The 27,426-nt window shown below is 39.6% G+C and overlaps 1 protein-coding gene across 1 annotated transcript in view; it reads right to left on the bottom strand.

The window, feature by feature from the left end:
• Positions 1–9,229, bottom strand: part of GTDC1 (glycosyltransferase like domain containing 1) — a gene marked incomplete at its 3' end in the record, with an annotated part of 383,897 nt that extends 374,668 nt beyond the window's left edge. Inside the window, exon 1 of the mRNA XM_082658781.1 lies at positions 9,157–9,229. The remainder of the gene's footprint in view (positions 1–9,156) is intronic.
• Between the last annotated feature and the right edge of the window lie 18,197 nt (positions 9,230–27,426).

Raw genomic sequence — 27,426 nt, 5'->3', positions numbered from 1 at the left:
ATAGCCCCACACATATATGCAGTGAGAAGAAAGAAAGTATATGTTAATATTAATATCATTTTCAGATAACTGTGGATGTTCTTCTTTGATACTACACCAAAACTTGACAAGTAGGAGTTTTCGGTTAGCTGTAATATGAAATCTAATATCACATAAGCTTTTTGTATTCTGTTACTTGCTTTCTATAAGGGCCTTTTACCATAATTTTGTAACACTGATCACTTTGAAAATATTCATTCATTGAGTTATATAAATATTGAAAATCTTGACATAATTAATACCATAGCAAAAACTCACATTCATAATATCACCACCCATCCCATCAGAAAACTCTTTAAGTACTGGGAAGCTGACAAGAGCACAGCAGTTGACTTAGGTTTTCCAAAATTTTAATTTTCACTAGCAAGCTCAAATTTTATCATCAGCAACAAATATTGTCTATTGTTTTGCCATGAAGTGACAAGTCTCACTGTGTTCGTTTTCAAGAATATCACTGCCAAATACCTAAGTCTAAATAATCCTAGTTTGTCTGGTAGTCATTCTTTCAAGTAAAAATGATGTTTCATGCAAAATACGGCTAGCTCAGCTCACAACTCAAGAGAACACGTAAGGGTTTTCCTTGAGACAAACAATGTACTCTGGATATGTAGCAGAAGTGCCTTCTGCATATTTCCTACCTCATCACATAGAATATTAAAACAATGCATTCAAGGATCAAGATTTAATAAAACTAATAATTTTTACTGCTTCATTAAGGACACTCAAGTAAAACTGGCTTTTTGAGTTTTTGTTTTTTTTTTTTTACAGTGAATGCGTGGTAGTGAAGAATACAATGATTACTAGTACACCCTGGTGCCACTGCCATTTAATATCTACTAAGATACCCACAGTTTTACCCACTATTCCTTTAGTATCAGCAAGGCAAATGTAAAAACAGTGGAAAAGGCAAACAGTATTACTATAAAAATAGTTTTAACCTAATGGACGCCCTGAAAGGGTCTCAGTGACCCCAAAAGGCCTGTATATCACAACTTCAGAACTACTGCTGTCTTAAGGAAACACTGAAAGCTAATGAATGATAACTTGCCATCCCCAAATCCATAGTAAATATCCCCCAACATAAAAAATATATTAAGTATCTGTATGAATTCTTTCATTTTGACTCAAAATTGGTCCAATTTCTTCTGAAACTGAATTAATAATAATATAAATAACAGTAGCAATTAACTCTTTTTTTTTTTTTTTTGCGGTATGCAGGCCTCTTACTGTTGTGGCCTCTCCCGTTGCAAAGCACAGGCTCCAGACGCGCAGGCTCAGCAGCCATGGCTCACGGGCCTAGCCGCTCCACGGCATGTGGGATCTTCCCGGACCGTGGCACAAACCCGCGTCCCCTGCATCGGCAGGCAGACTCGCAACCACTGCGCCACCAGGGAAGCCCAGCAATTAACATTTAATGAGTTCTTACATGTATTATCTCATTTAATACTCATAATAACTCTATTAATTTTCCCACATATTCATGTTACAGATGAGGAAGCTTCTTTACTTCAGAGAAGTAAAGCCACTTTTCCAGTCATAATAAAAATTATCAGTATTTATGGATTCCAGCTTTACTCAATATTTTACGTACCTGATCTCTTAAGTCTTAACAATCTTTTTATTATCCTTTTTTCCCTTTTTAACTCTTTAAACTTTAATACCCATTTTACAGATGAAAAGTTTTAATCAAAAAAGTAAAGAACCCTGCCCAAGGTTACTCAAATGTTAGATCTATATTCAAATCCAAGTCTGTCTTACTCCAGCAAGTACACTCCACATTCTGCTTCCCTATCCCACATATCGGTATATCCTTTGTATATAAATAGATTGTTGCAAAAGTCTTATGTACTTTCAAAAGAGAAAGAGAAAAACAAATATCGTATATTAGCGCAAACATGTGGAATCTAGAAAAATGGTATAGATAAACCGGTTTGCAAGGCAGAAATAGAGACACAGATGTACAGAACAAATAAGAGGGGGAAGGCCAGGGAGGGGGGCGGTTATGATTTGGGAGATTGGGATTGACGTATATACACTAATATATATAAAATAGATAACTAATAAGAACCTGCTGTATAGCACAGGGAACTCTACTTCACTTTTTGGTACAGTAGAAACTAACACAACATTGTAAAACAACTCTACCCCAATAAAAAATAATAAAAAATAAAGACATAAAAATAAATAAATAAAACATATAATAGCAAAGCAGTTATAGGAATAAAAGAAAAACAAAGTCAACTGTGCAAGACCTCTATTTGGAATAATTCTTGCTTACTTGACTATCTCTGTTATCAAATGGAACAAAATCTACTTTTTTTTAAAATCGTGTATGATCCAGATAGTTCATTAATTCACATTATTGAACACTTATCTGCACATGACAACAAATCAATACAGCTAAGATTACTCTTTAAAAAAAAACTCAATACACTAAGCTGATATTATTCCTATATTACATATGAGGAAACTGAAACCCAGAGAAGTAACTAACTTCCCCCAAAGACATGTTGTTCATAAATGGTACAGAGTCAAAATCAGTTTGGACTGACCCTGAAGCCTAAACTCTTCAATCATATTGCCTGCATGTATTTAAGAAGGTCTCAGGCAATGAACTAGAAATTGCTCACAAGGTCTGTATACAGAGCTTGCTGATATCATATCCACTCTACCCAAGGCAATCATGATATGAACCGTCTTGTATCTCAAAGACCAAGAGGTGAAAAGGAAGCTGGTGATGCTGAAAATAAAGAGCCATGTTCTGAGGTGGTTTAAGTAAAGCATCTATAGGTAATGCTGAAGAAAGAAGTAAAATTCACTTACAGAGGTGTCAGATAGCACACACCTCTGCTGCTAAGATGAGCTTACCTCTGTTTAAACAAAACACCAAAAAAGCCAAAGCCTAGAGGAAAATGTCACCACAGCTACACAGACTATCTACAGATTGCACAATAACTTTCAGATGCCAGGAGCCCAGGAATGCTGCAAACCTTAGTAAATGGCAGCAGAAATCATTTTCCTAAAACACTCTAATCAATCACAAAAATTTTCATTTCAAGTTAGGATTTGCAAAGGTCAGGGGTTATGCCCCAATGCTTGTTTCTATTTCAAGGGCTTACAGTGCAAACTGCTGCTTAAATATTAAAGCCCAAGGGGGACAGGAAAAGAATCAAGGTTTTATCCAGCTCAATTCACCCTCCACAACTTGTTGCAACAACTTGCAGGAAAACATCTTGAGACTGGACAGAGGAGTGTGGCTTTAATTTCAAATCAAGTGTATTCTCAAGGAGTCCCCAAACACATTTGACGTTTGACAGGAAGGTGACAAAATGGGAGGCTGTGGTGTACCTCCTAAAAGGGCAGGCAGTACAGGCGAGAGATGAGCAATTATACTTGTCACAGAATACGATATTCTGGATTCCCTCTGTGGCAAAAGAAAAAAAAAATTATAGAGCAAACTTTACCTCCTCCATCAATGATTCCCAGCATGATCAAAAAGAATCAGAATCTAGTAAGGTAAAACCAGCTGACAGATACATAGAAAAAATAAAAATCAAGATTGAGGTCATGGCCCTTGACATGCACCATTTACACTAAGGATTCCCCCACTTATCTGAATTAATTTCACATACCTCATCTCATTCAGATAATTGAAGTTTTCCTCTTAGAGTTGTAAAGTGTTTACCTCAACATAATTAGTAAACTATCCACTTAAAAATTCCACTACAAAAATTACCACCCCCTCCTCTCTACACATAAATGTATACTCCACTATCCTTTAAAGTATGAGATTTTGGCCTTCATGGGGAATGCAGTTCAACAGTCCTCTTTAAAAAATTAGCACAAGAAATTCTACACGAAAAGTTATGGTCATTACTTTTTTAATAAGTGTCTGCATTACTTGTTAAAGACATGGTAATTTGGGTATTCAATACATGACTACTGTTCTGAAACCAAATTAAAGGTTTAGACTACTAAAGAGTTTGATGACTTGCTTCAATACAATAACTGGGATTGTATGGAGAACAAAATCAAAGAGGTCTCTCTTTTTTTATGAGCAGGCATTTAAGGGCCTCTTAATGAGAATTTACTCTTTAGTATATAATTACTAATGCACAAAAATAGGGCCATTAGGGCTTCCCTGGTGGCGCAGTGATTGAGAGTCCGCCTGTCCATGCAGGGGACACGGGTTTGTGCCCCGGTCCGGGAAGATCCCACATGCCGCGGAGCGGCTGGGCCCGTGAGCCATGGCCGCTGAGCCTGCGCGTCCAAAGCCTGTGCTCCGCAACGGGAGAGGCCGCAACAGTGAGGGGCCCGCGTACCGCAAAAAAAAAAAAAATAGGGCCATTAAATTCACTTCTTTATAGTGCCATAAAACTTCTATTTGTAAGAAATATAAAATAATATACATTTAATCAAACTCCAGAAAAACAGAAATGTGCAACACCTAACAATACATGGTGAAAATTATATACATTTTCTTCTTAAATAAACTCCCTGCAAGATGACTAATGATGCTATTTTGTATGTGGATATGCTTGTAATTTAAAATATACAGACTCCCTAGTACTTATGATGGCAATGAAATGTCTGAACTTCTTGTATGAATTCTCAATTTCTGTATGAAAATTGGTTTCCCATACTGATAACATACTATTGATTATATCCAATCAATATTTATTTATCACCTGTTATGTGCCAGGTACTGTACTAAGTGCTGAGGACACCAACAGGAACAGCACAAATTCGGTCCCAACACTCTGGGTACACACAGTCTAGAAAGAAAGACAGATAACGAACAAATGTGCTATGGGAAAGTATAACAGATACTTGGTCAAATGAAAGCTCAAAACTGAGAGAAAACCTGGTTAGAAAATCAAACACCTGAAAATAATTAGTTACCACTGAAACTGGATAGAAATCACCCAGTAAGTAACTCAGCTACAAAGGCAGAGAACCAAGAGCAGGGTAGTCAGGAAGGGGATCTACATAATGACTGGATGACCAGGGTGTCCTAGCGTCAGATGCAAATGAAAGTTGACCCTCAAGAAAAGCTGAAATTATAACAGCCAAAGAGCCCAGCTCTCAGCTGTCCTGTCCTCAGTACCTAAGAAGTCAATCCAGTGAGTGTGAGTCTGAGAAGCAGTATCAAGGTATCTTGACTCTGCTAGTTCTGCCCCAGTTGAAATAGGACCCCAACCGTCCACCATGGACAAGACCAGGTCCAAGTTCCCTGAAGGAAGAGAGGATGGCGAGGAGAGGAAGAGCTCTGGAGCAGGCTCAAGACAAGGTTCCAGGTCCACAAGGGATTTGGAATACAAAAAGGAATAATAAAAGAAATATATCAACTCTATGGATTATTTTATGCTAAGGAAATACTGCAGAACTGCTTCACTTTTAAAAATAAGTACTCAAAAAAATTGTAATCTTGAGTTTAAATGACTTAAGTGTGACCTTCAAGTGTGGGAGAAAACGACTAGACAGTCTCACTAATTCTTATCAATTGTCTGATTCTATAAACTAATTCCATCTAAATCTATATTAATATATTCTAGATGCTTCACACATACTTCCCTAAAATGTTTATGCCATATATTTCAAAACTCCTGATGAGTGAAAGCATTTTTCAAAATGAGAATCTCATTTTGAAACTCAGTCAAAGTGAGTACATGCCAAGGATATAGTAAGACACCAAACCTCTGTGAGCAATGGATGCCGAGGGCACCAGAATAATTCCAGATCCCACCTCCTGAAGAGGCTGGGGATCTTAAGGTATTTTCAGTCTTAAAAATCAATTCAAGAAGTGGGTGGAAAAGACAGAACAGGCAGTGGGTGGGCCAGGTAGCCTGGGACTGACACAGGAACCAGCAATGATAGATATGAAATTATTTGCCCCCTACAAATTAAGCACTATCATACTGTACTGTACAATTGTTTTCAGTAATAGTGTCATGAGGGGAAAAAAAAATGCATGTAGTCCAAAGATGATGTCCCTATGAAAACTATTATTCATATAACTCAACATACTCAAATAGGAATCACACTATGGAAATGGCCCTGCATTTGCCCAAACATTACTTGCCAAGGCTATTCAAAGGGTGGAGTGGTGGTACTTTCCAAAAGAAATGCTTGAAAAATTTCCTCAGTAATTTTTTTTTTAATAAACAAAGCACACTATAATAATCTATTAAAGAAAGAATATAAGCCTAAGGGAAAAAGAAAATACAGTAAGGTTTGTTTGGTTTGGGGTTTGTTTGTTTGTTTTCATTATCACCACCATGAAGCACAAGGCATCAGCCAGAAACTGTGTAAAATATCATTTCAAGACAGCTTTTTACCACAGGAGTCTGAACTCCGTAAGTCATGCTGCTTCCAGAAGTCTATGTACTGAAAAATATATCTTTATAAAGTGAAACCAAGGCCTTAAAACGTGGCGTACAGTAACAATTAGGGTCATTCAATTCACAATTCTCAAACTTTGCTCCAGTGGAAAATTTGTATTATTTTAGCTCAACTGAGGTGTCCTATCAAAAAATTTAAATAATGGTGTCCTTTTCCAATTTCACAGTGGGTAATGTACATTAAAGAACAAAATTCTCAATGTTAACCTCTTGCCTCAATTTATCTAAAATATTAGATACCTGCTACTTCTTTCAATATTGGAATTCAGCCTAACAGAGTATCTATTCAACACAAAAATGGAAATGAGGTATTTCAAGTTTATAATATCATGATTCATGACTTCCAAGCACTCTGCTACCTTCTTAAATTTGATTAAGCCCAACAAAACCACAAGCATTACAAAGTACACTTCGCTTGACATGAAGCATACAAAGATGAATAAAACACAGCCCACCTTACATGAAGCCACACCAGGGAAAATGCACACAAGCCAAAAAGTATCTACTAAACACCTGCAGTAAACACTGGAGTGGGAGATGCAAAGAATTCACCCTACCCCAGCAAGGACCTGGGGACTTCTGCATTGAGGACCACCACCAAAAGGGAGCTGGGGATGCTGGAATTCGATGACTCCATGTGTTACAGGACCTTTCTTCCTAATTAATATCAAGGTTACATACACCATAACCCTAGGACTCTTGCAATGCCAACCTGCTGGAATTGACACAGACTATCTGAATCAAGAATATGAATAAACATTCTCGAAGTGAAAATAGTTACTAAATTCAAACAAACTGGAAAGTACTGTTTCAATTGATGAAATGTAAAGATTGCCTAAATATAATCTGTATCATTTGATCTAATGACTCCAAATCACAAACTAAGGCATATACTCAAAACACCGGGAAAAAATTCAACGTTAGTAATAACTTGGCTTTTTGTTTTTAAGACATCAAAATCAAAACAAATTTTGGTACAAAAATATCCATTGGGGAGGTATGAATGATCTACCTAGGTGTTCGATTAAGTCAACTAGTTCTATTCAGTTCATGTTAAATCTCTTCAGGAAACTTGGATTACTTTTACTCTGCAAAATTATAGGGTTGCAATAAATTAATTATTAATAATAATTAATAGTTAACTGCTGAATTTCCTCAGAAACAGAAAATTCTGTACTTCTGCAGTCTGTCAGATTAAGTTGTCAACACGGTTTCAAAACAGGAGTAAAAAAGCCTTCTTAACTTCTCAAATTGGTAATGCTATAAAATTCAGTTTCCTACCTTATCTCAGTATCACGGTTCACATTTTACCTACCCAGTTTTCAAGTTCGTCAAAGAAACTTTCATGATTCAAAGGGTACTCTTCCCACCCCCCAATACTAAAACTGTTTCTTAAATACAAGATCCTAAGGAAAATATATAATGAAAGGCAGTGAGAAATGTGAATCTATTCCACATCAAACCTGGAATGCACTAATTAAAATTCAATATTGCACTTGGTACGTGGGCTCCTACATGAAACTCCTGCCATGTTCTAGCTTAAGGTTAAACAGGTTAATAGAATCCAATAAAATGGCTCTATTGAATTATACTGGATTTCTTTTCAACAGCTCCTTTACCTGACCATTCTGTTGAACTTTAAAATCAACTTCAGGGGTAGCACCCAATAACCAAGGAGAGCCACGGCTCACGGGGGCTGCATTCTGCAACCCACCTGGTGTGGAAAATCACCGTCAACGCACGTTTTCCATTTCAAACTGTGATACAGGTGGAGGAAAAAGTGTAAAGCCTTCTCTTTGAACCTCCCATCACACTGCCTCCAAGCGCTAACTTAAGAATTATCTCAAAGACAATGTAATGCAGTACAGTTCTCAGAAAACTCTAGAAGTTGCCTTTGCCAGAGAGGAGAGACCAAAAAAAAAAAAAAGAACTCCCTCTAGACTAAAGATTAAATTAACGTAGTACTGCAACCTCGCTGCTGGGTACACGGCTGGATTTACAGGACAAATTCAGAGAACCTTTCCCCCGCCCGAACAGACTGCCTGGGTCCCGATTAAAATAAGTATATGCGGGATCTTCAGAGGAGGGAAGGGGGCGGGGAGAGCGCAGAGTGAGCGAGGTCTTTAGCCTCCGCTAAGGGGCTGCTGAGGTCAGGAGAGTTAGGGCGATAATGGGGCCAGGCGCAAAGGGTCCTTCAGGAAGACCTGGCGGCGCGCGGCGCGAGGGACCACTGGCCCGGCAGTCTCGTGGTCGGCAAGGCGGCCCCTCCGCTCCTCGGGCCAAGGCCGGGAGCCTGGCCCCACCTCCTCCCCGCGAGAAGGCGACGCGCCCCCAGCCACCCTCACCGGCCGCGCGACGAGGCGGCTGCGGCGCGCTGGCTGCGGGAAGCCGGCCCGCAAGGCGCGCAGAACCCAAGAAAAGAAGGTCAGAAAATGGCCAGCGCGTATCAGGAATGAAACACAGCAGCCGGGGTGCCCAGCTCAGGGCGCGGGCCGGACGGCGGCGCCGCGAACGCAGCGCGTGCGTCCGGGAAGCGCGCCGCCCGCGCGGCCCTCAGCTCCGCCCCCCGGCTCCCCGCGCCGCCGCCGCCGCCGCCGCAGCCCCTCTGGGAACGCCAAGCCGCGCGGCCCCGCGAGGCGGGCGCCAAGGAGGGGAGGGGCCGCGCTCCCCGCCTCCCCGCCGGCCCGCGCGGCTCCCCAGCCCGGAGCCTACTCACCTCCTCCTCCTCCTCCTCCTAGTCTCTCCCTCCTGGCCACCAGCGCGGCCCAGCCGGCGACGCGCTGACGCCGTGCCCCTCCCCCGCGGCCGCCGCCGCCGCCGCCGCCCCGCCCGGCCCTCGGCCGCAGCGGCCTCGGGACGCGTCAGGCGTAGGCCCCGCCTCCCGGCCCGCCCACGCGCTCACCACTCCGCCCCCTGCGCGGCCAGGTTGTTGCGGGTCTCTGACTCAGCAGACGCTCCCGCCTTCGCGAGCCGCGAGACCTCCGCTCACAACCCCCGAGTCTCTCCTCACCTGCCCACTGCCCTAGGATCTCACTTCGCCTCCCACCTCCCCGCGCGCCCTTTCCCATCTCTAGTCAGCCACCGCGTCTTACCCTTAAGCTTGTTTATACTCTTTCCCTAATCCCTAGTCTGGTTGTAAGCTTGCATTGGTGCCTTCTCCTTCCTTCTAGAAGGTCTTCGCTGCTCACTAGGTCAGCCTCGGTTTCCTCCTGCAGTTTTCCCGCCGGTCTCTTCTCTCCCCGGTCTCCGTTCCCCTCCCTGGCCTGCTGGAGCCACGTACCCGGCTTCTTCCCTGCCACTGCTACCTGAGGCACAGCTCGCACCTCCTAGGCACCTGCTTGGCCAACGCGTCCTAATTTCCCTCCCCCTGGTCCCCTCAGAACCCTCTGGACAGGCTCGTTCCTTCCTTTACCTACATTTTGAGCGTCCTTTCTGTTCTCACTACTCCAAATAGTTCATATGCAGTTTGGGAGTTAATGGTATGTGCGCAGCCCCAATCGCCTCAAGAGTCACCCAAGTAGTTAAAAATCACAAAGCAGAGCGATAGCAGTGGTGACAATCTTTGACTTTCATCGTTCCCATCCATACTTTCTCTGCGATAAAATGTCAATTAACACAATTTCTATTGGGTCTTACAGTCCACAAATTTTGCCTGTTTTTCCCTGCAACCTAATCTCAATTCAGTTCTTTTATTTATAAAATTCATAGTCTGTAGAAAGAGCACCAGGATCTTTTAGGTCTCTCGTTTAATTACCTGTAAAAGGAGGAATTTGTTTCTTCCACATTTAAATTTCTGTGATTCCGAATCAAAGGATTTTGTATTTGGAAGGAGCTTGTGGGTTAAATGAGTCAGAAGAAGGCAGAAGATGCAAATGTAACTAGAAGTCTGGTAAACTTCATTTTTAAAACTGCAACTTGGAAGAGTTAGGTTGTGATGTGGAAATGAGTTGAGAGACATACCAAAATAAGGGAAACTGATTAGGCCTTTAAAGTTACATCCACAAGTTGCTTTAAATTATGTGAGTAAACATATTATCCTTAAATTGAAGAATTAAAACTATCTTCCATTCTAAACAAAATTCGGGCTCTATGAAGACCCTCAAAGTTTAAAACCATTGTTGAACTGAACAACAGCATTATAAGCATGTGAAAACCTTATCAATCATCTGTCCATACACTTTAACACAAATTGGGAAACAGAAAAGTATAAATGCCAAAAGCTGAAAGTGAGTGTTCCTAACAACACACAAGACTAGTAAATCCTATCCCATGGAATAAGTATAAGAACTCCAAAGGCTATGGCTGCCATTTCACTGCTATGGAAATAGTCATACAACTTTTTTTTTTAATATTTATTTACTTTCCTTATTTTTTTGGCTGCGTCCTGTCTTTGTTGCGGCACACAGGATCTTCATTGAGGTATGACTCATACAATTTTTAATTAACTTATCTAGTCCTTAATATCATCTGGAGTCTAATCTTTTCATTTTACTGTTGAAGAACTGACACCCAGAGAAAGTAAATCGCTTACTGAGTATTGCCCAGATTAATTGGAAACAAAGCCAGAATTCAAACTCAGATCTTCTGTCTCACATAGCTGCCAGCATCTGGCTTATAGTTACCAGTTATATAAAGCTATTCAGCATCAGAGGTCTTTAACTCTGCCGTTCCGCCTACATGGTCTGAGTGATGTATGAAATCATACTTGGCATTAATTAGGAAGGTATCCACTGGTTTTAAGAATTCCTTTTGCCCAAGCTCCATCTCACCTGGTCAGGGTTCACCTTTATTCCAGGCAATTCTGACCAGGCCTCTGGAGTCATGTCCCAACCAAACACATTCATCCTTGGAGGTGCCAAGAGCTGTGCATGATTGTAAGAATTATGAAGTCCCTATTGCCAAGAAAATTACAACATTACTTGGGGGGGTGGGGGAGTGTAAAATATGAAACATAAAATGATCAACAATTCACCATTAGTAAAAAAGGATTCAATTATAAAATTCATATTTTAAATTGGAAATTAACCATGTAGATTAAGGGAAGCTTTTTTTTTTAATTTATTTTATTTATTTATTTTTGGCTTTGCTGGGTCTTTGTTACTGCGCAGGCTTTCTCTAACTGCAGTGGGCCGGGGCTACTCTTTGTTGCGGTGCGTGGGCTTCTGATTGTGGTGGCCTCTCTTGTTGTGGAGCATGGGCTCTAGGTGCACGGGCTTCAGTATTCGTGGAGCACGGGCTTAGTTGCTCCACGGCATGTGAGATCTTCGCAGACCAGGGCTTGAACCCATGTCTCCTGAATTGGCAGGCGGATTCTTAACCACTGCACCACCAGGGAAGTCCCAAGGGAAGTTTTCTTAAAGGACAACAAAGGAAATGTAGAATTTGGATTTGTTTATAGGGAAAAGGTAAAGGAAATTGCTTGAACAAAGGCATTGGGAAAAAAATGAGCAAGCTAACAATGGGGAAAAGGTACGAGATCAGATGAATTAAAACAGAAGGTTCACTTAGAAACAATAGAAAACAAAGCTGAAACGATAGGGTAGAAGACCTGAATTTGAGCCTGACAAATTTAGATTTAATCTAATGGAAGATCATTTTGAATTTGGCAGGGGGAGGGGGTGAAGATGAGACAGGAGACTATAACCTTGTCAGGTTCTGAAGTAGCAAGTGGGATTTTAAAAGAAATGGTAGACATAAATGCCACTAAGGAAATGACTTGGGTTTAGTGGTTATATATAAGGGATCAAAGATCAGTAAGCAGTCCAAGATGACTTTAAGTTTGTGGCAAGTCAACAACAGTATACATAGACCTTAGCACCTTAGAGTTGGAAGATGGTTGGCCCTCAGTGGTACAGGCTCTCAATTGCTAGAGAAGGAAGCACAAAACTTCCCAAGGTATACCTTCCCATTCATCACATCCTCATTCCAGAAAACTTTAGTTTGCTGCTCAAATCAAATTAGAAGTTAAGAAAAAAATCTCTTACTCTGTCATGGGCTCTTTGCTGGTGTTTTATGGTCGACCTATTTTTACTTCCGTTTCAGCCCCACTGATGTAAAAGTGCTCAGTAGTGCAGTATATAATGTTACAGCTGGAAATAAATCAATAAGTGTTAAATACATACCAAATGCTGTTCGGCACTCTGCTAGGCCTGGAGGGCTGGAAAAGTATAAAAGGGCCTCTACCTTTCATAAGCTTATAATCTGGTTGGAGAAAAAATGTCAACACACTTGACACAACAGGGAATACATTCCATGGATAGTGAGAACAACCTGGGTGGACTGTAAAGTGTGCGTATATAGAAATAGTGGGAAACAGAGTTGAATGAATTGGAAATGATATGATGGATACTGTTCATCATTTAACAAATTTTCATTAACCTTTAAGCATGTTCTAAGTTCTGGAGGTAAAGCAGTAAAATAAAAAGTTCCTGCTCTCATGGAGCTTCCATTCCATTTAGGAGAGACAGAGAGGAACAAATAAATACACAATTATCAAACAGTAATAATTGTTCCAAAGAAAATAAAATGTGAGATGTCAATATAAGTGTATGGAAAATAGGTAAGATGTTTCTGAGGAACATTTAAACAATGGCTTGAATGAAAGAAACAAGCAGTCTTGGCATGGTCTGGGGAAGGGCAGTTCAGACAGAGTTAGCTATTGCAGAGCCCTAAGGAGGGGTCAAGGTTAGTGTCCTTGAGACTAAAAAAGACCAAGTGTTTCTGGAGTATAAAGAGCCAGGAGGAAAGTGAGGGAGATGAAACTGGAAAGGTAAGCAAGTTCTTGTAGGTAAGAAGGGATTTTGAGGTCAGGTTAAAGTACAGATATTTGGAAGATTAGTCGCTGTGGCATTCTGGATTAGAGGAGGGGAGATTAGAACCTGTAAGACCAGATGGAAGCCTGGGTGGTAATCTGGGCAGGAGGTGATGTGAGGTAGACAAGGCTGGTGGCAAGGTCAGCAGGGAAGACAAAAATGTCAAGGAGATCAAGTAATGGGTATTTATGAGGGGTGGTAGGCGGTGTTGGGTGGGGAGAGTCCACAGTGTCAAATGCAGCAAAAAGGTCAAGGAGAACAGACATTAAGTCAGAGCTAGTATAATTAACAAGAAAAATGTCACGTGTAACCTCCAAGGGAAGAGTTCCCATAGGATGGGGTGGTGAGAAGTGAGGAAATTGAGACAGTAAACTTTGACTGTAAGAATCAGTATAACTCAAAATGTACAGAGCATTTGCTCATTTTATTTACCTTTTAAGACCATTTACATTTGGGAATTATTAAAATATTAAACCCATTTAAACATTCCGAGTCAGGTCTAATTTTTTGTCTCTATACTGAAGGGAGAACAAACTTATACAATAGAGACATATCTTATATGTCTTTCTGGGCTCAAAATCAGTCACACCAATGACTCCCTGCTCTAAATGTAATTAGAGTACACTTGAAACACCAATGGCATTTTTCACAGAAATAAAACAAACAGTGCTAAAATTTGTATGGAATATAAAAGACCTTGGATAGGCAAAGTAACCTTGAGAAATAAGAACAAAGCTGGAGGCATCATTAGTCCCTGATTTCAAACTGTATTACAAAGGTATAGTAATTGAAACTGTGTGGTATTGGCATAAAAACAAACACATAGATCAGTGGAAGAGAAGAGGGAACCCAGAAATAAACCCATGCATGTATGGTCAGTTAATTTATGACAAAGGAGCCAAGAATATACAATGGGGAAAGGATAGTCTCTTCAATAAATGGTGTTAGGAAAACTGGACCATTATCTTGTACCATATATAAAAATTAACTCAAATGGATTAAAGACTTGAATGTAAGACCTGAAGCCATGAAACTCCTCAGAAAAAACATAAGCAGTAATCTTCTTGACATAGGTCTTGGCAATGATTTTATGAATTTGACACCAAAAGCAAATGCAACAGAAGCAAAACTAAACAAGTCGAACTACATCAAGAGCTTCTAAAGAGCTTCTGCACAGCAAAGGAAATCATCAACAGAACAAAAAGGCAACCTACTGAATGGAAGAAAATTTTGTGAATATTTTCTCATACAACTGAGTAGCAAAAAATAATTTGATTAAAAAATGGGCAGAAGGTTTGAATAGACAGCTTTCCAAAGAAGCACACAGATGGCCAACAGGTACATGAAAAGATGCTATACATCATTAACCATCAGAGAAATGCAAATCAAAACTACAATGAGCTATCACTTCACACCTGTCAGAATGGCTATTATCAAAAAGACTAGAAATAACAAGTGTTGGTGAGGATGTAGAGAAAAGGGAATGCTTGTGCACTGTTGGTGGGAATGTAAACTGGTGCAGCCACCATGGAAAACAGTATGGAGGTTCCTCAAAAAACTAAAAATAGAAATATTATATGATCCAGCAATACCACTTTTGGGCATTTATCCAAAGAAATATATGTATTTAAACAAGCTAATAGATACAGAGAACAGATTGGTGGTTGCCGAAAGTGGGGATTGAGGGTGGGAGAAGAGGGAGAATTGTTTTTGTTTTTAGTTTAATAAATTGAATTTTTTTTTTTAGTTCACTCTTACTCCTGGGATATGGCAAGAGTCTAACTGTAGAAACACTAAGGCAGATGTAGTACCATGTCAATTATGATTCTATTGCTGTCAACTGTCAGATCCAAACCATGTGGGCTGTGGATATTACCTTGGACACATCACATAACCTCACTGAACTCCAGGTTTTCATTAGTAAGGAAGAGGAACCTCTCATATTTCAGGTTTAGAGGAATACAAGTTAGCACTTCTATAAAAGAGAAACAAATACCATTCTGTGAGATCCACATGAACAGCTACCATGACTCCAACGGATAGTTTTGCAAAGTCCTTCCAAAAGACAATTTGGTTGAACTAGATGTTCTTTTGCTCAGCAACTTGTGAGACAATTAACAAGTACCCTTCTTCCCTGGAAACAGACTAGGCTAGTTTTTGGCAGATGGAGTGGAAGGAGAAAGTCAAGCCCCCTCCATTTGTAGCTCTGCAGCTTTAGCATCCGAGGAAACCAAGCCTGACTCAGGCTAAGTTTTGTCTACACATGCACATACATGGCTTCTCTCAATTGTCTGATGTAGATAGGTAGAGTGTGTTAATTTGTTAGGTGTTATTGAAGGATGGAATGCTATTAGCACTCTTTTTTACTTGGAATGTACTTCATTTGGGGGGTCTATTGGGAGCAGTTAATTCCTTGGGATGGTCTGGAAAGCTTCATTAAATTCAATGAAGGAAAAATAACTAAGTTTTTCTAAAAATCATCATGAAATATATTATGTTTAATTTGCTGGCCCAAATGCTTCTCAAGTCAGTAGTCACCAAGGATTCCTAGTATTAATGAACAATTATTTACCGTATTGCTGAAATCAACACCATATTTAGCCTGCAAAGCCTTCTCGTTTTTGGTGCTAAAGAGGCCAAAAACATCAGTAGCCCAGGAAGCATAAAATGTACTCTCTGTTGATGACATGATCTCTTTAAATTAGGGCTTAGCTATTCCAACACTATAATGCAAGGGAATTTGCTTTATCATTGTTACCTTCTGGCCTGGAGACAGAAACATTTTATGCTGTGGTTCATCCTGTACCTTTTATCAAGGATAAATTCATGTTTTTGTTTAAAAAACAAAGAAAGCTTACATAATCTCTCCTCATGATTAGCCCTTCCAGTAATTATCTGTTGCTCGGAATCAGTGTCAGCCAATCAAGTTCAGATGGCAAAAAAATATTTGATCTGCAGTGATGTGATTTAGAAGACTGTGTGCATGGAAGGTATAGTTATGCACATACAGAGAACATATTTATCTAATTTGACTGCCAGTGATTTAATTAATGTTTGTCAAGCACTTTGAACATGAAAAGAATTATCTGAAAGCTGAGAGCTATTACTCATAATTATTTTTCCTATTTGTTGAACTAAAATTAGCATACAAATGTGATACGGTATCTTTGAGAGATGTGCTCCTATTCTAAAAAACTCGTTGGACTACACTTTAAGAAAGTCTCAAAACTTCAAGGCTCTGGTTTCTGAAAGTCAAGCTTCAAGCTGGTTGGGTATCATCCATCAGTAGATTTTGAAGCATACAGGCTAAATAAACAACAGTGACAGATTGGGGAAGTTTATGCACCTGCTTATTGAGAAGATGTTAACAGGGGCAAATCTAAAATAAGAATGCATACCGCAACCTGATTTTCAAGAAGTTTTCGTACATGCCTACACTTAAAATTACCCATATTATCACCTAATTTTTTTCTTCTAGTTTTCTCTCCAAAGAATAAAACCTGATGAGCATGAAGCCTCAGTAACAATCTGAGAAGAAAAGAAAGAATGGAAAGACTCTATTTTAGAGCTTGGAGGAGAAGCAAACACGTTTTCCTTTAACACATTTTCTCCAAGTCAAGTACAAGAACAATTGGCAAAAGAAGAAAACCTGAGATTTCTGTAAGGAGTCTGAACAAAGGTCCTGATCTAACATGATTCTTCACAGACGGGGTTTGGCAGTGCTGCATTTGTACTTACGAGAGGTTGGTGGGATATTTGTCCAACTTCCTAGGACCATAGGGTAGACTGGACTCCCCTGTGGTATAGAAGGGGTGACTCAAAAAGACACTGACTGTCCCATATGACTTATTTTTGAATCTTAGTTTCATTTCATTTACATTCTAGTTCCCTAAAGAGATTTTTTACATTACACCTCAATGCAGAATCTTTCCATGTACCCCATGCAGCACGCATACCTTTGTAGAATAAGCCTAATTAGGGCACTAGTTCTACCTTAACCCTACTAAACCAAACTTGACACACGGGCCTGGGAATCTGCCCTTTCAACAAGCACCCCATAATTTTATATTTATTAATGTTTGAGATAAACTTCTAGGAGAGGGATTACTTACTCTGTCTAGACATTCTTAGCACAAATTTTTTTTTTTTTTTCGGTACGCGGGCCTCTCACTGTTGTGGTCTCTCCCGCTGTGGAGCACAGGCTCCGGACGCGCAGGCCCAGCAGCCATGGCTCACGGGCCTAGCCACTCCGCGGCATGTGGGATCTTCCCAGACCAGGGAACGAACCCCTGTCCCCTGCATCGGCAGGCGGACTCTCAACCACTGCGCCAGCAGGGAAGCCCAGCACAAATTTTACTCGTAGTAATCAGATACGGCAGGGACAGTGGTGCTCATGAACCATTGTGTGGCTCTCTTATATATTCCACTCTTTTGTGTAGCTGGGTTGGGGCCACATAACTAGTACTGACCAATGAGCTTGAAAAGAAATGAAATTTGTCACTTTTAGTCAAAGTTTTTAAGAGCATATTTCTTCCCATGGCCCTAGAAACCCCGTACTCCAGATGGTGTAGCTATAAGAAGGAAGCACCCCTGGATCCTTGGGAGCTAGTCTGGTGAGCAACTAGACCCTCAAGAAATTTCTTATGATCTAGAAGTAAACCTTTAACAGTTAAAGAGCTGAGTGGTCCAATATTGTCAACTGTGCTATCATTGTGTAGCCTATGCTGAAGAACCCAACTGGATTTAGGTATCTCTCTTTCACAACTGCAGAAACAGTTTTTAAATTTTGGACCATAAAACGGCTGCAAAAGAATAATAAAATGAACACTGCACAATTTACTAAATAAATAATTTAAGAACAAATGGATATATAAAGATCACAAACAGTATGTTGCACGGTAGAAAAAAAAGTTTTTTATGTAGTTCAGTTCTGGTGCTGCTTTCCAATCCTCCCTTAAATTAAAGAATTAGTGAAATCTTTAGTCCACTGTATCTAGGAAAAATATCTTTGTCCTTGTCATTTCTAGATCCTCTTTTTCTCCAACCTGGTCATACATCATTAACAGTCCATCTTCCAGGCTCTCAGATGGATGGAGTTCCCATACTCAATACCATCAGAAGTGGATTGATTACTTATTCGTATTTACCGCTTAAAATTCACTCCTTAAATGCACCAACTAAATTTCTATGGGATTAGTCCCTTATATTCCTAATTCATTACTGCACAGATGTGTGCAGTGCTCAAACATGGAGATTCGCTCCTCTGTGTGCTTTGGGTGCTGCCCTCACACACCTGGGACCAGCACCTATGGGAAGGATGAATCAGACAGCTTTGGTGGAGGAGATGAATGATGGAAGAACAGCTCCCATTGAGATCAAATACCCTGCAGACATCACTGATCTATATTATTTGCTGATGTACCCCTGACAGCAGAAGGCCAGTTTTTACTATTGAACCATTACAAAAATCATTGTAGTTTGAGAGCTACAAAGGCACATAAAGAAGGGGCAGGGAAAATCCTCTTTTCATGGGTTCTCAAGCACTGCAGAGACTCTTTTGTCAGTAATTAAGCCCTTGCTTTAAAATCTTATACCTGCCTCAAATCTTTTTTTGAAACGAGGGGGATATAAAACACAAACTAGCTACAGTTTGCTTCTACCATGAGTAGAGTACGGTTAATAACATTTCTTATATTTTAACACATCACCTTTCCCGTAATTCACAGACCAAACAGAAAAAAAAAAAAGTTCTGTTCTTTTTCCTGTAGCTTTTTCAATAATTCCAAACAAATCCACACAACATTCATGCAATTATACCGAAGAACCATATGAAAAGGACTCACTGAAATCATTTTCAGTTCTATTTAGTGTTTATTTGTCCCCATTTTGAAATAGGGCCATGCTGCTTTTGTTCCTATAGAAGAGAAGTTATGATTTAAGAAAACTTTACAAAAGGGAAGCCGATCTTGATGTTATCAAACTTCCCTCTTTTCTTTTAGCAGAATGTTTGAGAAAATGCCAATTGGTGTCGCCTATCATCAGAACATTTCAAGATCTGTTTGCTTCTGAAAATTAACTTGCATAAAACTATCTGACTTTTTTAACAGATGATATTATATTCCTCGCTGAATACTTAGCACCTATATGTTTCTCTGAAGTAGTTAGACTGTTTCAAATATTTTAGATGAAATAATATCACAATTTCTACAGGTTCCCCCATTTTTAGGTGGGGACATGCATTGGTATAAACTCAGGCATCCATATTCTTTTGTGGTATTAACCAGAATGCCATTTTTGTCCAGACTGTCACCGGATGGTTTTATAATTAGAAGATCCCCTCTAAAATGAAAGTCTGAAGTTGATGAGGCAGAACCAGCTGTGTTTTAAAGGGAAATTCTTATTAGTACAAAATATTGGAGGACAAACAAAATCAATTTTTACAGGCAGATTAACCAAATTGTTCATTATTGTAGTAAACATTGCAAAAATCAAGAGGATAGACTATATTAGCCATACCCGAGCAAGAGAATGAAGTGCCACGGGCTAATTTATGTACAATAATTATTCATACTAGCATTCTCATAGTTTAGGTAATGACTCATTTTGTTCTATGTGACCTCTGTTCTCCAAGATTGGCTGCTATTAAAAAGTAGAAGCAATAAAAATAAAACAGGATTTTACCAGGCTAGCTTTGGGTTTTTAAAAATACCTGAGAATAAAGGGTAAAGCAAAGACTATTAGTGTTTAGTAATCTGGCACCTTTACATCTTTACAATAGGTTTGAATGTTTGAAAAGTAATGTTTTCCCCCTAAAGGACTCTTTTGTTTTTCATTCCCATTCACCTGCCTATTCCTCCCCCCAGGGACATTTAGTAAGATGTCTTTTGGTGGCATATTATTTTGGCATCTAAAAAAGTTGAACACAAAGATCAAGTTAGGTAAGCAGAGGCTTTTGCTTTTTCGTTTTGCATTCCTGCCACTTGGTTTTCCTTTGGGTGTAGATGGGCATGTTAGAGGAGGGGGTATGTTTCAAAAAAAAGAGCTTAATAATTTACTGTCAGCAGGTCACCACTGATAAGCAAATCTTTTATAAATCGTGAGACAGTAAATTACAAAAGATGGGATGAAAACCACTGCCAAAGACACAATTTCCAAGGTGCTTTAAAAAATGATGAAAGGATCTAAATGTCAGTGCAAGAATACACATACACAGATGAATTAAATTCTTAAAGGTGTTTCACTCTACTTTTTTATTGAATTATAACTGACATATAATATTATATTAGTTTCAGGTGTACAACGTAGTGATTCAATATTTTTATACATTACGAAATGATCACCATGATGTCTAGTTACCATCTGTCCCCATACAGAGTTATTATAATACAATATTACTGACTATATTCCCTATGCTATACGTCACATCCTCGTAATTTAGTTATGTTATAGCTGGAAGTTTGTACTTCTTAATTCTGCAACAATTTTTAACTTTTCATTCTGGGAATTTCCAAACATACACAAAAATGGAGAGAATGTTACTACTATAAGGGACTCCCCATGAAGCCATCAACATGTTTGCTTCAGATTTGCTACACTTGCTGCAGATTTCGTGATTTCTATGATGTTGTTTTTATTGCTGGAATATTTTTAAAGAAAATCCTGATGTTATGTTATTTCACCCCTCAATGAAACAGTATATCTCAAAAACTAAAACGAATATTTTCTTATGTAATCATAACGCAATCATCACACCTAAGTGTGTTTAAAATACCTATTCTCACATCCTTTAAGTCATTGTATGCTAACTATTAGCATTTTCTTATGTGATTTTTATCTTTACTTTCTCCTTTCTAGGCAACCCCTCAATTAGCAAAAGAAATCCTATACTTGGATTAGGTTATTTTTAGCATATCCCTGGGACCCTGCCTATGCCTTTCTCTGGCATGGTGTGTTATTTAGAATCTTAACACTATGTCTGAATTCTACATTTAAGTTGGCATGATACAAGAAAATTAAATTAGAGTTTTGCTCAAATTCCAAAGTTTTGTAGCATGCAAAAATACTGTAATTTATAAAAAAAATAAAATAAAATGAATCCATTATCTAGCTATGACTGCATTAAGTAATCTACTAGGTAATGTCTAGAATGTTTTTCCTGGGATCCTTTGTTTGCAAATATAGAAAACCAACTTTAGCCAAATAAAGCCAAACAACAAACACATAAAAATTAAAAAGTAAATGACTGGAAGAAAAGGTTTAAATGCTAGCGGGAATCAGGACGGGAATCAGACACTCCGGGAGAAGAGAGTTCCATGGAGCAGAATCTTGTGGGCAGCCTCTTGAGAGCACTGCCATTGTGATGAGCCAGACCAATGTGTTTTCCAGCTGTGTATCACTCCACTCTGCTCAGAGTTATAGTCTATGCCATGTACTTACTTCTTGGCTAGGGCACAGCCGTATCCCTAAAAACTGGCAGTCCCACCAACCCACACACAATGAGGCAGAGGTGGATTCCCAAAGAAAATTCAGGTGTTGATACCAGAAACGAGAATGAATGCCTGGTAGGCAAATTCAGGTGAGGCAGGATGAGAATATAGAACCCCTTCTTCTCATCAGTGGCTATCCTTCCTTCAGATCTTATTGATGGGTCGTTGAAAACCAAGCTCTCACCAACTCTGATATTGTTCTCTTTTCTATACCTATGCACTACTGTCAGGAACTCCCCTTTCTCTCTGTTCCCTCATCAGAAATCAGTGTTCCAAATATCTACAACATCCAGGCTGCCAGAACCAATGTATTCTGTGCACCTGATACCAACGTGCTCTCTTTCTTGGGCTGGTGAGGATGGACTAGAAAATTCCAGTCTAATTTAAAACTTTCCGTTTCCTTTTTGGCTCACATTTTGCTCATTTGTTTCCTTTCCTTCCAGTACACTATTAGAATAAATAATACTGATTTAAAAACATGGATCATTCCTTCTGCTCTTTTTGCTGGAACTATCCCCTTCCATACACAAACACCCTACTCACGCACAGTATTGGCATACATTGAGTACTGGAATTTAATTGGGTTATAGGAAATTTAGTACTGTACAAGTTTGTTGTGTAATGGAAGAGTTCAGAGACTATTGGTCTAAGAGATATGGTATTTAGGGCCAAATGTTCTAATCGGTGTTTAAGAAGTTAAAAGGATTTTGTCCCGCTGTCATCAGACCTAAGTGGGTCAACACTAAACATCTAGCTGTATACTTGGCTTATTCTCCCTTCTCTCCAGAGAACTTTCCAGTTCTCTGGCCTGCCAGAGTACCAAAGTGGGATGAATTTGGTCTTGCTGGGGCTGAGGCGTGGGAAGAGGCTCAGAGAAAAACAGCCCTTCTTGGTTGTGTTTAATCAGTTCTATCTCCTGACTCATTGTAGGGTGAAAACAAGATATACCTAAAGAAAAAAAAAAAAAAAGGAAGAACCTTTGTTGGTGGATAATTACATTCTATTGAAACTCCATACAGAAGTCATTGGAGATATTATTAATTTCCCAACACCATGCTTTCCTAGTTCTATGGCTTTTCCCTTCCCTCTGCAAGCAGTTTTTCTTCTACCTGTATATCCCCATTTTCCCTAATATGTAAGCCTTCTTTGGGGCTTCATCCCCATCCTTTTTTCTCACAACTCCCCCATGCATACACACTCTCTTTAGTTGATCTCAATTGGTTATCATATCCAGGGGAATCTACCTTCTAAATTTTTTTTTCACTAGGTTCTCATTATCATTCTTAATTCAGGATCTCGTTATTTCTCTCCTGGACAGTTGCAGTGGCCTCCTGACATGATTCCTTCCAGACAGTCTGATCTCTGCCCAATCACTTCTCCAGAGAAATCTTTCCAGCACGCAAATCTGTCAAAGCCCAGCTCTATCGAAACAATTCCAATGTCTCTGCAGTAGTCACAGAGCAAAATCTCAAATATTTAGCATGACATAATGAAAATGTCTATGGTCTAGTCTCTGTCTCTGCCCCCTCAACCTCCAGCCCTGGCATAACCTCTCAGCCCAGCCCTAACAAAAATACTTTCACTCCCTAATATGCCTTACTCTTTTATAATTCTGGGCCCTTGGTTTTGTAGTTTCTCATGTTGACCCTTCGTGGTCAACCAGGTGACATTAATTCACTCCTCCAGAGGCAACAACAAAGTTACCTCCTTTGTGAAGGCTTCCATGATTTCCCCAGACTAAACATTTCCTCAGTGATCTCACAGTAACCAGTCAATACTTCTATTATAACACTTCTTGTGTTGCTACTTCTTGTGTGCCCATTTCTCTCATTGGAGTGGAAGCTGCTCGCATAAAGGAACTGTATAGTCTGTTTGATTCCTGGTAAGTAGCACAGAACTAGGAATATTGTGGGCATTATTGCTTAATAACTTAGTGAATGAGGACACGAATGGAGAGAAACTCTTCTACAAGTGTAAAAATCTATTAAGCCTGAGCACACAAAAACAGAGATCTAGTACAGACTTCTTTGTTTGCAAATCACACAAATGCAACTTAAATTAGCTTAGGATAAAAGGAGGATTTATTGGAAAGACACGGGAATATCTCAGGTAATTGAAAAAAGAATTTGTCAACAGAATGGAGTGAAACAAAGTCTGGGAAGCAATTCAGCCGTGTGTGTCTCTTCTGGCATTGCTGCGGGTCATGACTCTGTTCCTTCCCACTACAAATTTTGTTTCTTGGTTCAGTGGTTCTCATCACTAGCTGCACATTCAAATCACCTGAGGAGTTTTAAAGAAATATTGACACCTGGGTCCCACCCCAGGCCAAGTTGATTAGAATTTCTGGGGGTTGGTGCCAGGGCAGTTTTTAAAGGTTCCCAAGGTGATCTTAATGTGGGAAACAAAGTAGCCAGTAGTTCCTGGGTTTCAGATCACATTCCCACAGCTTTCCCCTCAGGATAAGAACAGGCTGGCTGTCAGTTCTCATTCAAAAAATTTCCAGGAAGGAATCTTTTTGATGTAGGTTGGGTCCAGGGCCTATTACTGGATCCATGAATACCGGTCAAGTGTGTGGAGTCACATTAAATATGGCAGCTCACACTGACCATTAGGCTGGAGAGTGTGTTTGAAGCAGTAATCATTCCAAAGAATGAAGATGATGCTCCTAGGAGGAGACTGTTAATTTATAAAACAATATCTAATACATGTAATAAAATCATATTTACAACAAAATTAAAATTCATTAGGAAATAAATATTTGCTTGTTAGATGAATGAATGAATGATAACATACATTAAATTATGTGGTCAATCAGTATGGTTAGTAAATGATGTCATTAGTGTTACTATGACATAAATCTACTAAGTTTTGTTTTTTCCTTAGTTCTCTACTATCTATAAGCAATGTCCATCTTACAAAGTTTTGTTTGTTTCTTTGCTTAATATTGAGTCAGTTTAATCCTCTTTATACACAGAAACAAACACAGGCCTAATTTTACCATGTGAGTCAAAGTGTCAAGTTTCAGGCCAAGAAAAAAAAACAAAGGATAGGGAGTGGGCACAGCAAGAATGAACTCTGAATCCTGGCATTTGGGCATCTTGGGAGTAGTTGTTGTTAAGAAGTGTGGAGGGTTTCCCTGGTGGCGCAGTGGTTGAGAGTCCGCCTGCCGATGCCGGGGACACGGGTTCGTGCCCCGGTCCGGGAAGATCTCACATGCCGCGGAGCGGCTGGGCCCGTGAGCCATGGCCGCTGACCCTGCACGTCCGGAGCCTGTGCTCTGCAACTGGAGAGGCCACAACAGTGAGAGGCCCGCGTACCGCAAAAAAAAAAAAAAAAAAAAAAAAAAGAAGTGTAGAAAGACATTTCCATTTGTGTTCAGGCAGTAAAATGAAGGAAAGGACAAGCTACAGGGAAGGAATTTGCCAGCAGGTAGATCTGTACTTGGGCAAAGAAGGTGCCACATTCCAGGGCTGGTATTAGAAAAAGCCGGAGGTGTCTAGACACTCCTGTCTGCCTTCTAGACACCTCTCCTGGGACTGGGGAACTGAGAAGTGCCTGGAAGGGAGACAACAGTATATACTACCTGGCCAACCTCCTCAATATTTTATTTTACGTTTAAAAACTTAAATATAAATGCTTTAGGAAGTGTTAACAGTGGTTACCAGTGGAAAATAGAACTGGAGGAGGAAAATAGAACTGGAGGAGAGCTTTCACGTCTGCTTTATCTATCTCTGTAGTTTTATTGTTTTATGATGGTTGGCCAATAAAAACGGAAGTGTTTTTTTAAAAATAAAATAAAATACGTTATAACAGCAATGACAAAGTTTTTACACATATTAGAAGTTAGAGAAATAATCCTGTTTTTTAAGAAAAATATCAAGTATAGTTTTTATCTTGATTAAATAAAGTACATCGATTCTGTACTAGCAGAGAAAAAAAAACCATCCCTCTGGGAGAGGGATGGCAAAGAGAACTGATACTGGACATGATTTTGGTTTCTTTGTGGCAGGAGAACCCATAAGATGAGGAGGAAAGGGTACATGAACTAGGAAGGGAGGGTGGAATTCCTGCTTGTATACCTTTGTTTTTCCTAAAGCCAGTGGCGTGGCCCTTGTTACCTTCAGCTACCTAGCACTGAAGAATAAAAGCTGTTTAGGTATTTCATGTCGTTTACAGGGAACACTGAATTTCAGTCCCTGATGCTGAGTTCCCTGGAGATACAAACAGAACTTTCTCAGTGAAAGGCTGGCACGTTAGAAATTCATTCCTGCTTCTTTTTCCTATGACTCTCTCCTGGATGTGGGGCATGGGGTAAGATAGACTGTTATTATTTGTGCTATAATGCAGGAGAGCTACTGTGGGAATTTAAATTCTACTGTGTATTTTAAAAATGATTATAAAAAGGCATTCAGGTACAGCAGGCCTTGTGCTTCTTTTATAAAGGTTTAAGAATATAAGCAAACAAATGACTGGACTGTTGTTGTTGAATCTGAGTCCCCAAGGCCCAATACTTCCTCTGAATACATACATATGAGCTCCTGGCTTTAGTAGGAGTCATGACTCACAGCTGAGGGCAGAACTTGGCCCTTTGAATTCCTGCAATGGGGCTTTCAGAAAGAAAGAAAGAACATGAATAAAGAGGGAAAAAGTCTTGAATTTTATTCAAGGCTAAGTTACTGAGGTCTATAATTCCTCACGTCTGCTCAATCATCCAGCCTAAGAAGGTGCTTCTTGCCCACCTTTTCCGAAGGGGAAACCAGATTGTTGCAAGTTCCACGTCTGAAGAAGCAGATGATTTGGCAAACACCTTCCCACAGATATTCGTGAGATACTTGCCTCTCTCTTGATGAGTAAAGTTTTCTTTCCAGTTGCTCTCCTTTTTGTCAGAGTGCCAGTTCCACTCCAGTATTGTTCTGCTTAGGTTTCTGTGAGGCAAACGAGAGGCAGGGGAGACACAGTCCTGGGAGAGGAAGGAAGGGCCAGGGGCCAAGTAGAGCCTGGGGAACCTGACTTGGGGAGGAGAGAGACTCAGACGATCGGGAGAACAGTGGAGCAAGAGATAAAATAAGAGCATTCAGGAGAAGGGATTAGAGAGAGAAGGAGTTCAAGGGAGAAACATGAATAAAGAATAACAAGAATGAAAGGGTGTATAGGTGACCAGAGTAAATACTGAAACAGAAAATACTCTCACTTCATTTAAAAAAAAAAAAAAGAGGTGTTATAAGATCTGTTTCCTCCCCCTCCCCCAACTTTTTCTTGAGCACTTTTTATCGACTCTTATTTGGCAATGTTATAAAATGTCAACAAATACAGACATCAGCTTCATTTTTTCTCCAGAGGGAAATAGTTTATTGACCATGTTTGTTCTGTTACTATAATGGAGAGGGTTTAAGTAGAAGGAGGAATGTGTTAAAAATTAATTTTTATTTTCACTAAAGTATGACCAATTATTATACAATCAATTATAACTAAATCCAGAGTTTCATAATCAAGAAAAAATATTAAAGTTCATGTATTAAATGTTCAAGATTTGGGTATTCATATTTAACAAAAATAGGCATTCTTTCTCAAAATAACCCCATCAAAAGACAGTTTATTCATTCATTCATCCAACTAATATTTACTCTTTGTTCTAAGTATTGGAAATACAAAGTAGAAAAAGACATCAAGGGATTTACAATTTAGTGG

The sequence above is a fragment of the Grampus griseus genome, assembly GCF_964374135.1.
Source record: "Grampus griseus genome assembly, chromosome: 7".
Lineage (NCBI taxonomy): Eukaryota > Metazoa > Chordata > Mammalia > Artiodactyla > Delphinidae > Grampus > Grampus griseus.
The sequence above is the reverse complement of the archived record's forward strand: the minus strand, read 5'-3'. Positions and strand labels throughout refer to the sequence as shown.